The following is a 12,993-nucleotide window of genomic DNA, read 5'->3' on the forward strand; positions in this document are numbered from 1 at the left end:
ATTTGCATCTAAAAATCATTTCCCCCAAATATTTTAAAAGAGATAAGAGGGCAGAAGACGCATACAGCATGCGTGACTTTATCTCTTTTAGCTACCTGAAAGTTGTCAAGTCCTACAGCAAAGCCTAAGGCACTTAGTAAGATGCATCCCTGAAGCCTCTTTGCTAATCAGGTCTTAAACCGATGCTATTCATGGCCGATTTCATCTCTGTGTAAGAACAAAACAGTGCCAAAGTAGTCTGAAGGCTCCACCTTCCAAGGGTGAGATGCTGAATGCAATGCAGCTCTGTTTGCTCCTATGGGAATTGAGGGAACACGGTATCACCAGGAGATGCTACTTGTTTGCAGGATGAGTCTGTGTATGAATATTTTAATGGCAAACTGCTATAAGCAATGAAAACAAGCCACCATGCTGAGCAGTGAGCTTTCCCTAAACCTGTCTGACAGCAGTGGTGTTATTACCTCCATGTGTCTATTACGCTTTGGGCAACTTGCTCTTGAATGCTAACAACACGACAGTTGCTGTTAGGCACCTATGGAAGGGCTGCAGCTCAGGGGTAGAAAACATGCTTTGCATGCAGAAGGTCCCAGGTCCCATCCCTGGCATCTCCAGTTTAAAAGGATCAAGTAGCAGGCAATGTGGGAAACCTGTGTCTGAGATCCAGGAGGACTGCTGATGTAGCTCAGTGGTACAGCATCTGCTTTGCACACGGAAGGGTCCAGGCTCAGTCTCCAACATTTCCAGGTAGGGTAGAGAGAGAATCCCCACCTGAAACCTGGGGAGCCACTGCCAGTCAGTGTAGACATACTGAGCTAGATGGAGCAGTAGTCTGATTCAATATAAGGCAGACTTCTATGTTCCTAGATGGGCAAGTGATCTATCCTGGTATGAAGCAGTTTCCTTCGAACCTTCTTCTTCCCCTGCCTCACAAAAGATGCAAACAGTTCAGGAGAACAATGATGCATCTTTCTGTATCTCTGAATCATCACCATCACCATCTTTATCAGACTTACTCGTCACTTGTTACCTAAAAGGTCTTCAAGCGAATTAGAGCCCAGCCACATATACCATTGCTCTGCACTTCTAGGTCCAGGTCCAGGCTTTCCAGGTCCAGGTCCAAGCACTTCTTAAAGCTTTTGCCCCACCACTTTCCCCACGAAAACCCATTCTTTACCGCTGAATCGGAATCAACAGCAATCTGTGAAAAACTTGAATTGCCATTTGCTCCAACCTTGCAGTAAAGATCAGGTTTGCCTGGGGAAAGAGACATGGCAAAAAAACCCCCAAAAAACAACAACACAAAAAACACTAGGACACAGACCGGGAAATGCAAACGTGTGCTTAGAAAGCATATGTAGAAGATAAATGTGGTTAAGCCGTTACGTTTTAAAAACATAAGCATGAAATGCCAGTATCTAGTGTAAGCCCAAATCTAGATACAGTGGTACCTCAGGTTACATACACTTCAGGTTACATACGCTTCAGGTTACAGACTCCGCTAACCCAGAAATAGTACCTCAGGTTAAGAACTTTGCTTCAGGGTGAGAACAGAAATCGTGCTCCGGCGGCGTGGCGGCAGCGGGAGGCCCCATTAGCTAAAGTGGTGCTTCAGGTTAAGAACAGTTTCAGGTTAAGTACGGAACTCCAGAATGAATTAAGTACTTAACCTGAGGTACCACTATATTAAACAGTCTTGGGGTATGTGTGTTTTATAAATAAAAGCACCTACAGGAGATTTCAAGTTTGACAAGAGGAGGAGGAGGAGATGCTTAACCATTTTAGAACATATGGCTTTCCAGTCAAAATCATGCTCCCCCAAGTAGCTTTTCTATCTTCAGGCAAAAAACAATAACAAATGCAGATAGTTTGGTCTTCATTTAGATCAAGGTGTTCATGTATGTTCTTCATACAAGTTTCATTGGATTTGGATGAATTCCAACCCAAAGTGGGGTGCTTCTCGGAGATGTGGAGCTTGTCAGAAGCCAAGCGCAATCCCAAATGCTTACTGTTGAAATTTGTTGTGGTGCTGTGGTAATGCAGATTTTTTTGGGGGAGTGGGGGGGGCGCTGCAGACAAGTGCCCGCTGAAAGCAAAAGTAATGTCTCTAAGCTTGAAAGGGGCCCAGCACAAATTCACCCGGCTCTATTTACTTGCAATGTGGCAGGATGTCTTTTGTGACAGGGCTGTTATTTCTGCAAATTCCATCCACTTCTGCCAAGAAGTGGGGTGGAGTTATAACTGCAATTTGATTTCCCAGTAGTGAATTGAGGAAGGGAGGAGGATACAAAATGGACTTGGATGGATCTCGAGCGGAATCAGGCAACTATGAACCGGATTGAGGAGGGCTGTTTTCTGAAGTAACAAATCAGGGCCTAAACTAAATCTTGCAATTGGTACACTAATTCCACCCAGTGTTTAAGGATGGGCTTTGCACAGGCGTTTCTTTATGCTCATGAGTCTTACAGTCATACCTCGGGTTACAGGCGCTTCAGGTTGCATTTTCTTGGGTTATGGATGCGCTGAAACCCGGAAGTACCAGAACCGGTTACTTCTGGGTTTCCGTGGTCGCGCATACTCAGAAGCGCTAAATCGCACTTTGTGCATGTGCAGAAGCACCGAATCACAACCCGCGCATGCACAGATGTGGCGCTGCGGGTTGCGAATGCTGCTGGTTGCGAACGTGCCTCCCGCATGGATCATGTTCGTAACCCGAGCATCCACTGTATTTTGAATAACCAGAACTAATGGAATAATGAAAAGAATAGGAAATGAAGACTCTTCTCCCATTTACAGATATGCTTTTGGGGATGACATCCCTATATCAGTGTCCAGTGCAGTGCAGCAGTTACCCAGAGCCAGCCCCATGATACCAGCAGCCCGGCTGCTTGCCATTTTCCCCCCGTGCCCCCTCAAAACATATTAGATGTGTTATTTATAAAAACATAGAGTATGCAGAAATTCTGAAACTAAAAAAGATGTGGGAGTGAGTGCTCCAAATGACCCTTGCTGCCTTGTAGATGAGAGAACAGGCTCTCCCAGAAGCTGAGTCTCTCAATCCTGAGAGCAGAGGATTCCCTCAAGCGACAGCCTTTGAGCGCTCCATTTTCTCTACAGGAATCTGCAGCCCGCTGTCTAAGTCATATCACAACATTCATTTTTTTTCTTATGAGCAGCGAGGCAAAAGCTCCAGGCAACATGTATCTCATCTGTCACTGTGTCTTGCAACTTAGCATCCAATGCCGAGGTGGTGATTGTCATCATGACATCTTCCCAAGGGTAGGAGGCGAAATTAAAAGGTCTAATCTTCCCATGACCCTTTCCCCTGTCCTTTCCAGCAGTTCCCTTGAAAGGAGACACCGGCCCTTTTGTGTCTGATTAATTCAGCCCATATATAGCACCACATGGTTTTTAAATGGTATGGGAGCCACCATGTCAGCAACGCCAGCGCCAGCAGGAAAGCCACCAGTGCCTGGGAGCAAAGCAGAACTCCCAAAGTCTCCTTCCCTTACAGAACTAGCAGTGATGGCTGCGTAAGTGTCTGTGTCTGTCTTTGCCATGCCACTCTGTCTACCAATTTCAGTACCCAAGAAAACAGGAATGGGGGCGTTTTTCAGCCTGAGGGTCACCCTCCCTTCTAGGCAAGCTTCCAAGGGCGACATGCCAGAGACGAGCGAGGACAGAAGCAAAAGTGGGCAGAATGAACAAATGTTAATTTTACCGTTCTGCAGTAAGCTTGTTTTTCAAAACACACACACACACACACACACAGAGAGAGAGAGAGAGAGAGAGAGAGAGAGAGAGAGAGAGAGACAGAGACAGAGACAGAGAGAGAGAGAGAGAGAGAGAGAGAGAGAGAGAGAGAGAGATGCCTCTGGCTTCCATCCAGGAAAGTCGGAAGCATTACCAGAGTACAAGGCCACATTCCAGCCAAACAAAAGCACCCAAGAAGGGTGCAGAGCTCAGCCAATGAAAAGTGTTGCCTGGGGACAAGGGGTGGTGTTTGAGAAGGGGTGTGGCTTGAAGAGAGTCCCAGGGGCCACCTGAGGTTCCAATCATTGAGTATAAGCAACCATTCATGCCTCCAGTCAGTAGAGGGTAGAGTTGAGATTAACAGATAGGGGAAAATATACTTTGTGGGTGCCCAGTAACCCCCCAAGATCTGCCCCTTCCTCTTGCTCACTCTCACTTCTCTTCTCCACAAGGCAGCCATGAAAGCAGCTCTCACCATGTGAGCTTTACCAACGGCACCTTTGTGTGTTTTGTTTATCTTTTTAAGGAGTGCTAGTGATGGTGTGAAAGAGACAGAAGAGATGAAAGAGGGACTGAGTGGATTCAGCTTCCAAGCTTAATAGCTGCCATAAACCAGTCAATATTATTATTCTAAAACCCAGGACCCATTGGCTATGCTGGCCAGGGCTGATAGTTACTATTATTTATTGAATTTATATACCGCCCTATACCTGGAGATCTCAGGGCAGTTCACAGAACAAAATCAAAATATAAAACCACAAAATATATAATCAAAATGAAAAAAACAAACCAATAACCACCCCCTAAAAAAAACCACATTTTTAAAGGGCATAGGGTGTCAATCAAATCAACCAAAGGCCTGGTTAAAAAGGAATGTTTTTGCCTGGTGCCTAAAGGTGCGTAATGAAGACTCCAGGCAAACTTCCCTGGGGAGGGCATTCCACAGATTGGGGGAGAGACAGCCTGTTCTTGTGTTGCCACCCTTCAGACCTCTCGAGGAGGAGGTACACAAAGAAGGGCCTCAGAAGATGATCTCAGGATCCGGGTAGGTTCATATGGAAAGAGGCGGTCCTTGAGTTATTGTAGTCCTGAGCCGTTCAAACTCCTGATGGGAGTTTGAGTTCCACAGTACAGTGGTACCTCGGGTTACAGATGCTTCAGGTTACAGATGCTTCAGGTTACAGACTCCACTAACCAGAAATAGTACCTCGGGTTAAGAACTTTGCTTCAGGATGAGAACAGAAATTGCATGGCGGCGGCACAGCGACAGCAGGAGGCCCCATTAGCTAAAGTGGTACCTCAGGTTAAGAACAGTTTCAGGTTAAGAACGGACCTCCAGAACGAATTAAGGTCATAACCCGAAATACCACTGTATCTGGAAGGTCACAAGTTCTTCATCCCATCCTGAGCTAGAAGATATGGTGGCCAAACTACTAGGTATCACATGCCCCATCTGTTTGGTTAGCCTGGAAGAACCAGTTTTTCAGCAAGAGCATAATGGACAGAGATCTAAGACAACAATCCTATACCTACTTGGAAGTAAGCTATAATGAGCTCACCAGCACTTGCTTCTGAGTAGACATGCATAGGATTCTGCTGCCACTTTTGTGGCTGGCTTGTGAAGGAGTCATGGTATGAAGTTGGGTTCCGAGGGTGCCCTATTTTTCTTCCTTTTAAGAAATCAGTGCTGTTTCACATACTAGCACAAGCTATGCCTAGATACTTGCCAGATCTTCCATGCTTGGCGTTTGTATTTGGATATAAACACATCTTTTCCAGAGATGCCATATGTCTTCAGTGCTTTCTGTTTGCAAGGAAACTGACTAGTCTGTCAAAGGCTGCCTAGCCACCTGGAAATTCCAACCACTCAGGGAATGTGGAGTCGCTTGTCCTGTGCTTTTGGTTAAATGCTGCAGGGATGTGTTGATAAGGCAGAAAGCTGCCATCCAGACACACCCTTTGAGAAGATGCATGGCCCTATTAGGATTCTTGCTCCGTGTTTGCAGTCATGAGATTGTTTTGTTATCACATGACAGTGTATGTTTTCATTCCACAGTGTGGGAAGTGACGGAGATGGGATGTCTGTGTTACTGTGTTCCGTGAAGTGGGACTATTGTCCTTTCTCTCTTTGCTGTCTGATGAGAAAGAAGAAGGAGCTAAGTCAGAATGCTCTGAGTGTATTATATGTAAATAAAGTAGATTAGCCAAAATTCTGAGCTACTGAGTTCTGTTACGCAAACTGCAAATACCCTGCAGGATCCCTAAGTATGCTGATGCCTCTTGGTATCAGTCACTGTGATGTTCGGGTTGGAGAAAGCTTTTGAAGCTCCCAAACGACCACCCTGGAGGGAGAGAACATGCCAGTCAGGCATGTGTCTCTGCCAGGGTCCTACATGTGAGTAGGACGACCCTAACAGGCCCTGTAGCTTGGACCCTGTCAAAGAAGCATCACACACAGGCATTTTTAAGAGGGGGGCAAAGAGACAGAAACTAATATAGCAAATGGAGGGCTGGGTGTACAGACATTGGTGTGTGTATGGAAAATGAGCCAGGGAGAGAGCAAGCATGCATATCTCCTAGATATACAGTGGGGAGTCTCATTTGTGCAGGAAAATCTCTATTAATAAACAAAGAAGTCCTACCCTACTCCCTAAACTGAAGGCGTTGGAGGGCTGAGTATGCAAGTAAGCATTTTCCTGGTGGCTGCTGCTGCTATGGAATTCTGGACAAATCCCCAACACAGTCTTATGGTTTATTTGGAAGATGTGGAGCAGCTCAGTTCATATCAGAATTGAAAAAGACTGAATTTTTTGAGCATCCCTACTAAACTGGAGCTCAGGGGCAGGAAAATGCCCCCTCTCTGGAATTCTGCTTCAAATGACCTCACAGCAGTTCCTTCACTGGAAGTTGCTTTCAAATGAGCAACGCATTTCAGCTGGCAAGATCCTGAATTGCATCACAGTGTTTCCCTTAGCCCTTTTGCAACAATGAAGAAGAGGCCGTTAAAAGATTAATCCGTTTGAAGATGATGTATAATAAATAACAATAGATGGCCTTAGAGTGAAGGCATGGTTGAATTCACTCCGAGGGCTCACTCTGAATGTCATGTCGAAGCCCCTTGAGTCAATTACATCATCTGCGTTTTCTCCAGGGTCATCATTCTATGTATAATTCACATCGCTGAAGCTTCTACCCACATCAATAAACTAAAATCATCTGGTGTGACAACAGGCAAACAGATATCATTCTTAGTATTCAAAGTCCCAGTACTCATCAATAAGGTCTGCTTCATGTATCAAATGCACATGAAAAATCTAAACCTTTGCCCATGTAGCAGTCTTTGTAAATGTGAATTACTCTTCTGACACATTTTTTTTAATTTACAGCATTTATCATCCATCCTATACAAAAAAGAACCATGTAAACATTCTCATCTAAAGAAGCTTTCCATAAATTATGGCCCGTATTTGGGTGGTGTGAAAAAGACCTAAAATTATCCACCCTGGTCAGCAGAGTAATTGGGAGGAACATTTCTCCAGGCAGAGAAGAAATTCTCCAGCAGTTTCTCAGGGGTGGGCCTCACCATTTGCACCTGCAATAATTTTCTTCTTTCCCCCTAAGGCAGCAGCAACTGTGTTGGCAGCTTGACCACCGTTTTGTATCATCCCAAATGCCCCAAACCTATCAACATTCTACTTAAGAACCCCTGCTGGATCAGGCCGAAGACCCCTCTAATCCAGCACCCTGCTCTCACAGTGGCGAACCAGATGCCTGTGAGAAGCCCCCAAGCAGAATCTGAGCAAAACAGTGCCTTTCCCAGCTGTGATTCCCAGGAATTGGTATTCTGAGGCACTGTGGAAGGAAAATGGAGACCACCATTTTAAAATGTGGAAAATAATAAGAGAAAATGCTGCTAAGTGTCGCCCCCCCCCCCGGTGGATTGAGAAAAATAAAAATAAATGGGAAATCATATCAAAAGAATGTCTTCTGGGGAATTTTTACTCAGTTCCGGAACCATCAGCAGACTTCAGAGCTATGCTACTCAGTCCATTGTCATCTTCTCACAATTCTTTCATCTGTCCAAGGCTTGGCTCCAAAATCTCAAAAGGCAAAATGGGAACAAATATAAGAAATTACTTTTTGATCTGTGTTCAGATAACATCTCTCATCAAATGGTTGCTGTTGATTAAAACTACTATTTTCCTCTCAGTGTCTTTCCATTCTTGCTTCACTTGAACTTCTGCCATTGTTTAAAACAGCCACTTTCCCCCTTTCAGAATATTTTCCTTCTTGCTGTATTCAAATGTCTCCCTCTTCCATTCCTCAGCAGCCTCCTGTGAGAGACATAAAGAATGCAGAGCCCTCAGATATTCCACAATACCTTCACAGATTGTATTTCACTCGTAGTTCCGTGTGTTGTCTTCAATGGGGAGTTTCAAAATTCATCTAGCAATTTAGAACCGATATTTTGTTATCAACTAGAATTCACCTTCTCTAGCTGAAGATGCTAACTGACAACTTGCTCTTCAGATTCCATTCATCTCGAAGATACAGTAACATATCATTATGGCATGTGCACACAAGCAGGGCTGCAGAACAGGAAGAAGAATAAGGCATGGAAATGGGGGTGGCCTGTGAACAATAGTTGAAAAAAGGAGGGTGAAGGAAGGAAAGAAAATGGGGTGAGAACATGGTGTGTGTGCAAAGGGGGTTGCAGAATAGGGAAGAGAAGAGGGCATGAAAATGTTGAAAGGGGGAAGTTCTCGGCATTAATGTAAGGGAAAATAACAGGGGGTTGGTGAGCAGAGCAAGCAGGGATGAAGACCCCTTGTAGTTTAATATTTGTGTAATTGGCATTTATACTTGTAAACCGCTTAGGCTATTCTGGAATTAAGTAGTATACAAATTTATTATCAGGGGTGTTACTATGGTTATTACAGTGGTACCTCAGGTTAAGTACTTAATTCGTTCCGGAGGTCCGTTCTTAACCTGAAACTGTTCTTAACCTGAAGCGCCACTTTAGCTAATGGGGCCTCCTGCTGTCACCACATCGCCAGAGCATGATTTCTGTTCTTATCCTGAAGCAAAGTTCTTAACCTGAAGCACTATTTCTGGGTTAGCAGAGTCTGTAACCTGAAGCGTATGTAACCCAAGGTACCACTGTATTTTTATCAAATAAAATCCTGTTTCAAAAGCCAGGAGGAATAAGGAGGAAGCCAAAAGGAAGGAATGAACTCTGATGGGATGAAAGAACAGGGCAGCTTCATGTGGTGCCAGGGTTTGCATAAAATGAGCTTGGGGCTACATGTGGCCCTCTGGACCACTGGTTGTCCACTTGTGGCATAAACTGAGGCAGAATTTTGAGCCTGCCTCCCAGAAGCATTTCCCCATATTAGGCAAAGAGGAAGCAGCCTTTGTTCTGTTTTGCTTTGCCCTTAACGAATAGCACATGACTTCATTTTCAAAGCCCTTTCAACCACCGGAGCAGTACCCACAACAATATTTCTGCTTTATTAAACACCCTGTATGAGATGAAACTTCACCAAGATGCTTCCCCACCCCTCTTCTTTTTCCTGTAGCAATTTCCCAGTAACTTGTTTATTTCATTCCATCTGCTGATTATTTGGATAATGCTCTTGGCTTCCAAGATCCCGGGCAGGCCACAACATATCATTATAGTTCTCCATTATGAGCCTTGAAACCTAAAGCTCTTAGCTGTCAGTTGAAATATGTTTTAGAGCCGATTTAACTGGCAGCATTACATTTTTAACAGGTCACATCGTATTGATCAACATCTTAGTTAATGAGCTGTGACTTTGCTGGGTCCACATGAAGCGAGACTCTAAATTCAGAAAACGAAAAGCCGAGAGAGGAGAAGAGCTCAGAAGTCCATTAATGCCAACTGTTTCGCAATGTAATTAAATTTAACATAGAAAATGGGAATAGGAAGCTAGTTGCATCATAACTGTTGACAAAGTTGACATGATCCCCTCCCTAAGCGCATAAACACTGCCATGAGACAGATGCTGGTTCCCTGTGGTATTTCCCCTTATGGCTGCATTACGCATAAGACTGGGGATATTGGAACCACATTGGGAGAGGATTATGAGAATCTATCCCAGCCCTTGTCAGTTAATAAACACAGGAAGATAGGAAGCTGCCAAGCCATTGGTCTACCTAGCTTAGTGTTGTCTCTAAGAGCCAGTGTGGTGTAGTGGTTAAGAGCGGTAGACTCATAATCTGGGGAACCGGGTTCGCATCTCCGCTCCTCCACATGCAGCTGCTGGGTGACCTTGGGCTAGTCACACTTCTCTGAAGTCTCTCAGCCCCACTCACCTCACAGAGTGTTTGTTGTGGGGGAGGAAGGGAAAGGAGAATGTTAGCCGCTTTGAGACTCCTTTGGGTAGTGATAAAGTGGGATATCAAATACAAACTCTTCTTCTCTTCTTCTCCCAAAATTGGGTCTCCAGCTGTTTTGGACTACAGCTCCCATCATCTCTAGCTACCAGGACCAATGGTCAGGGATGATGGGAGTTGTAGTCCAAAAACAGCTGGAGACCCAAGTTTGGGAAAGCTACACTGATTGTCAAAGGCTCTCCAGGGTTTCAGGCAGGACATGCTAGGGACTGAACCTGGAACTTTTTGTAAGCAAAGCAGATGCCGCTGAGCTATGGTCCTTCCCCCAAACCAGATAGTTCATTGGACAATACAGAAGCTGCATTATCTAGCTGAAAGGAGCAGCTTGCTCAGTATTTTCTACACAGGGCATATCCAGATGTTGTTGGACTCCAACTCCCATCATCCCCAGTCAGCATGGCCAATGATCCGGGATTATTATTTTATTAGTTAACTGATTTATTTGGCAGCATTACATTTTTAACAGGTCACATCGTATTGATCAACATCGTATTGATCAACATCAACATTTGTTAATTGATTTATTTTGCCCAGGGCAACCCAAAGCAACCTACAGACAGACAGACAATAAATGATGGGAGCTGTACTCCAACATCTGGAGAGCATCATGTTGCCTACCCCAGTCTACATTAACTGGCAGTGGATCTCCAAGGTTCCAGACAGAGGACATTTCCAGCCCTACCTGGAGGTGATGGACATTGAACCTGGGATCTTCTGCATGCAAAGCAGATGTTCTGCCACAGAGCTATGACCCTTCACAGGTGAAAAGAACATACTGGTCTTTCTATGCCCTGTGTTGTCTATTATGGATGTTAGTGACTCTCGCACAAAGAGTGGCTGGGGAAACCCAGCAAGACGGGCAGGGTATACATGATAAATTATTATTATTATTATTATTATTATTATTATTATTATTATTTCACATTAGGGATGGAGGGAATTTCATTTGGTCCACACTTTTTAAGCAAGCTGACCCCATTCCCATCTCCTGGACCAATGTGTGGCTTACAACATAATACAGTGGTACCTCAGGTTACATACGCTTCAGGTTACAGACGCTTCAGGTTACAGACTCCGCTAACCCAGAAATAGTACCTTGGGTGAAGAACTTTGCTTCAGGATGAGAACAGAAATCGTGCTCCGGCGGCACGGCAGCCCCATTAGCTAAAGTTCAGGTTAAGAACAGTTTCAGGTTAAGAACGGACCTCTGGAACGAATTAAGTACTTAACCCGAGGTACCACTGTATTCCTTTGGATTTTGCTCTTTGCAGAATACTTCGATATTCTGCCAAAAAGTTACCCAAATGTGTACAAAAATGATATTTTAGGTAAAATATATTTAGGGATGCATATACCAAGCTAAAATATTTTAATACAATTTTTCATAATTCACAGGTAAATGCAGAACAAGACGGAGCAGGCTTATGAATGAATTCACGTGAAATTTACGTGTAGTGGAAACAGACGGATCCATCTGTTAAGCTCAGGAAATTTGATAAACAATTTCACATTTAAGCAATTTGGAGACAAATTGTAATGTCACTCTGTTGCAGGAAAAAACAAAAAGGGGTTTGTAGCACCTTAAAGACTAACATGTCTATTATAGCTTTTGTGGACTAAGGTTCACTTAGTCATGAATGAAATGCTCTCCTTAGTTGGTGGTCTGTAGTTTTCTCTGACCTTGCTGATTACATTATCTATCTCAATTGTTGTCTGCCATTACAACATAAAAGCTTATGTTGTAATAAATTTGTTAGTCTTTGTTTAATTTCACATTTAAGTTCCATGGTAGAGCAATCCAAAAGGAAGAACCGTAGGCAATAGCTGCATATACACAACATTTTATTCTAGAATCAATGGAGGCTGTGTGTGTTTTTTCTATGTGGTCCACACACAGTCTAGATCTTTTGCATATTTTTTGCCCCTGAAAAGCAGTTCTTGAGAAACTGGCTTCATTCCGAAATCAAAAGCTCATTGCAGATTGATTCTGCCTTACCTCGCAGTTTGCCCATTTAAAAACAAGACGTAGGCAGTCCCAGCAGTGGGATGGGCTTGTGCGTCCACTCTTGCCCAATGACGTCGTAGATCAGTGTGTACAAGATCACAGTCACCACTTCCATTTAATTCATGCTTTGAGAATCTGAATAGAAGAGCTACATCGATTGCACAGGGAATTTCCAGGTGAAAGAGGAGAAAATGTGGGACAGCAATAGTTGGAGGAGAACACCACATAGAGGAGGGAGAATTAAAGGAGGCACAAGAACCTCAGCCCAGTATACCTGAAGGAGCATCTCCACCCCCATTGTTCTGCCTGGACACTGAGGTCCAGCTCCAAGGGCCTTCTGGTGGTTCCCTCACTGCGAGAAATGAAGTTACAGGCAGAGGGCCTTCTCGGTAGTGGTGCTCGCCCTGTGGAACACCCTCCCATCAGATGTCAAGGAAATAAACAACTATCTGACTTTTAGAAGGCATCTGAAGGCAGCCCTGTTTAGGGAAGTTTTTAATGTTTGATGTTTTATTTGTGTTTTTAATATCCTGCTGGAAGCTGCCTAGAGTGGCTCGGTGGCCTGGTCAGATGGATGGGGTATAAGTAATATATTATTATTATTATTATTATTATTATTATTATTATTATTATTATTCACAGTCCGCATCAAGCTGAGCTATGAACAGGCCCCAAGTCGTCAGTACATTGAATTACACTGGGGTCACATTTCTATTATACAAAAGCATCCACATTTCTTTCAAACAGTATTTAAAGTTGCTCATAACCCATAGTTGCAACAATGTCAATTTCCTTCCCCCTTTTTCAAAGTGCTTGCTTTA

Source organism: Podarcis erhardii (assembly GCF_964252035.2).
Source record: "Podarcis erhardii genome assembly, chromosome: 1".
NCBI lineage: Eukaryota > Metazoa > Chordata > Lepidosauria > Squamata > Lacertidae > Podarcis > Podarcis erhardii.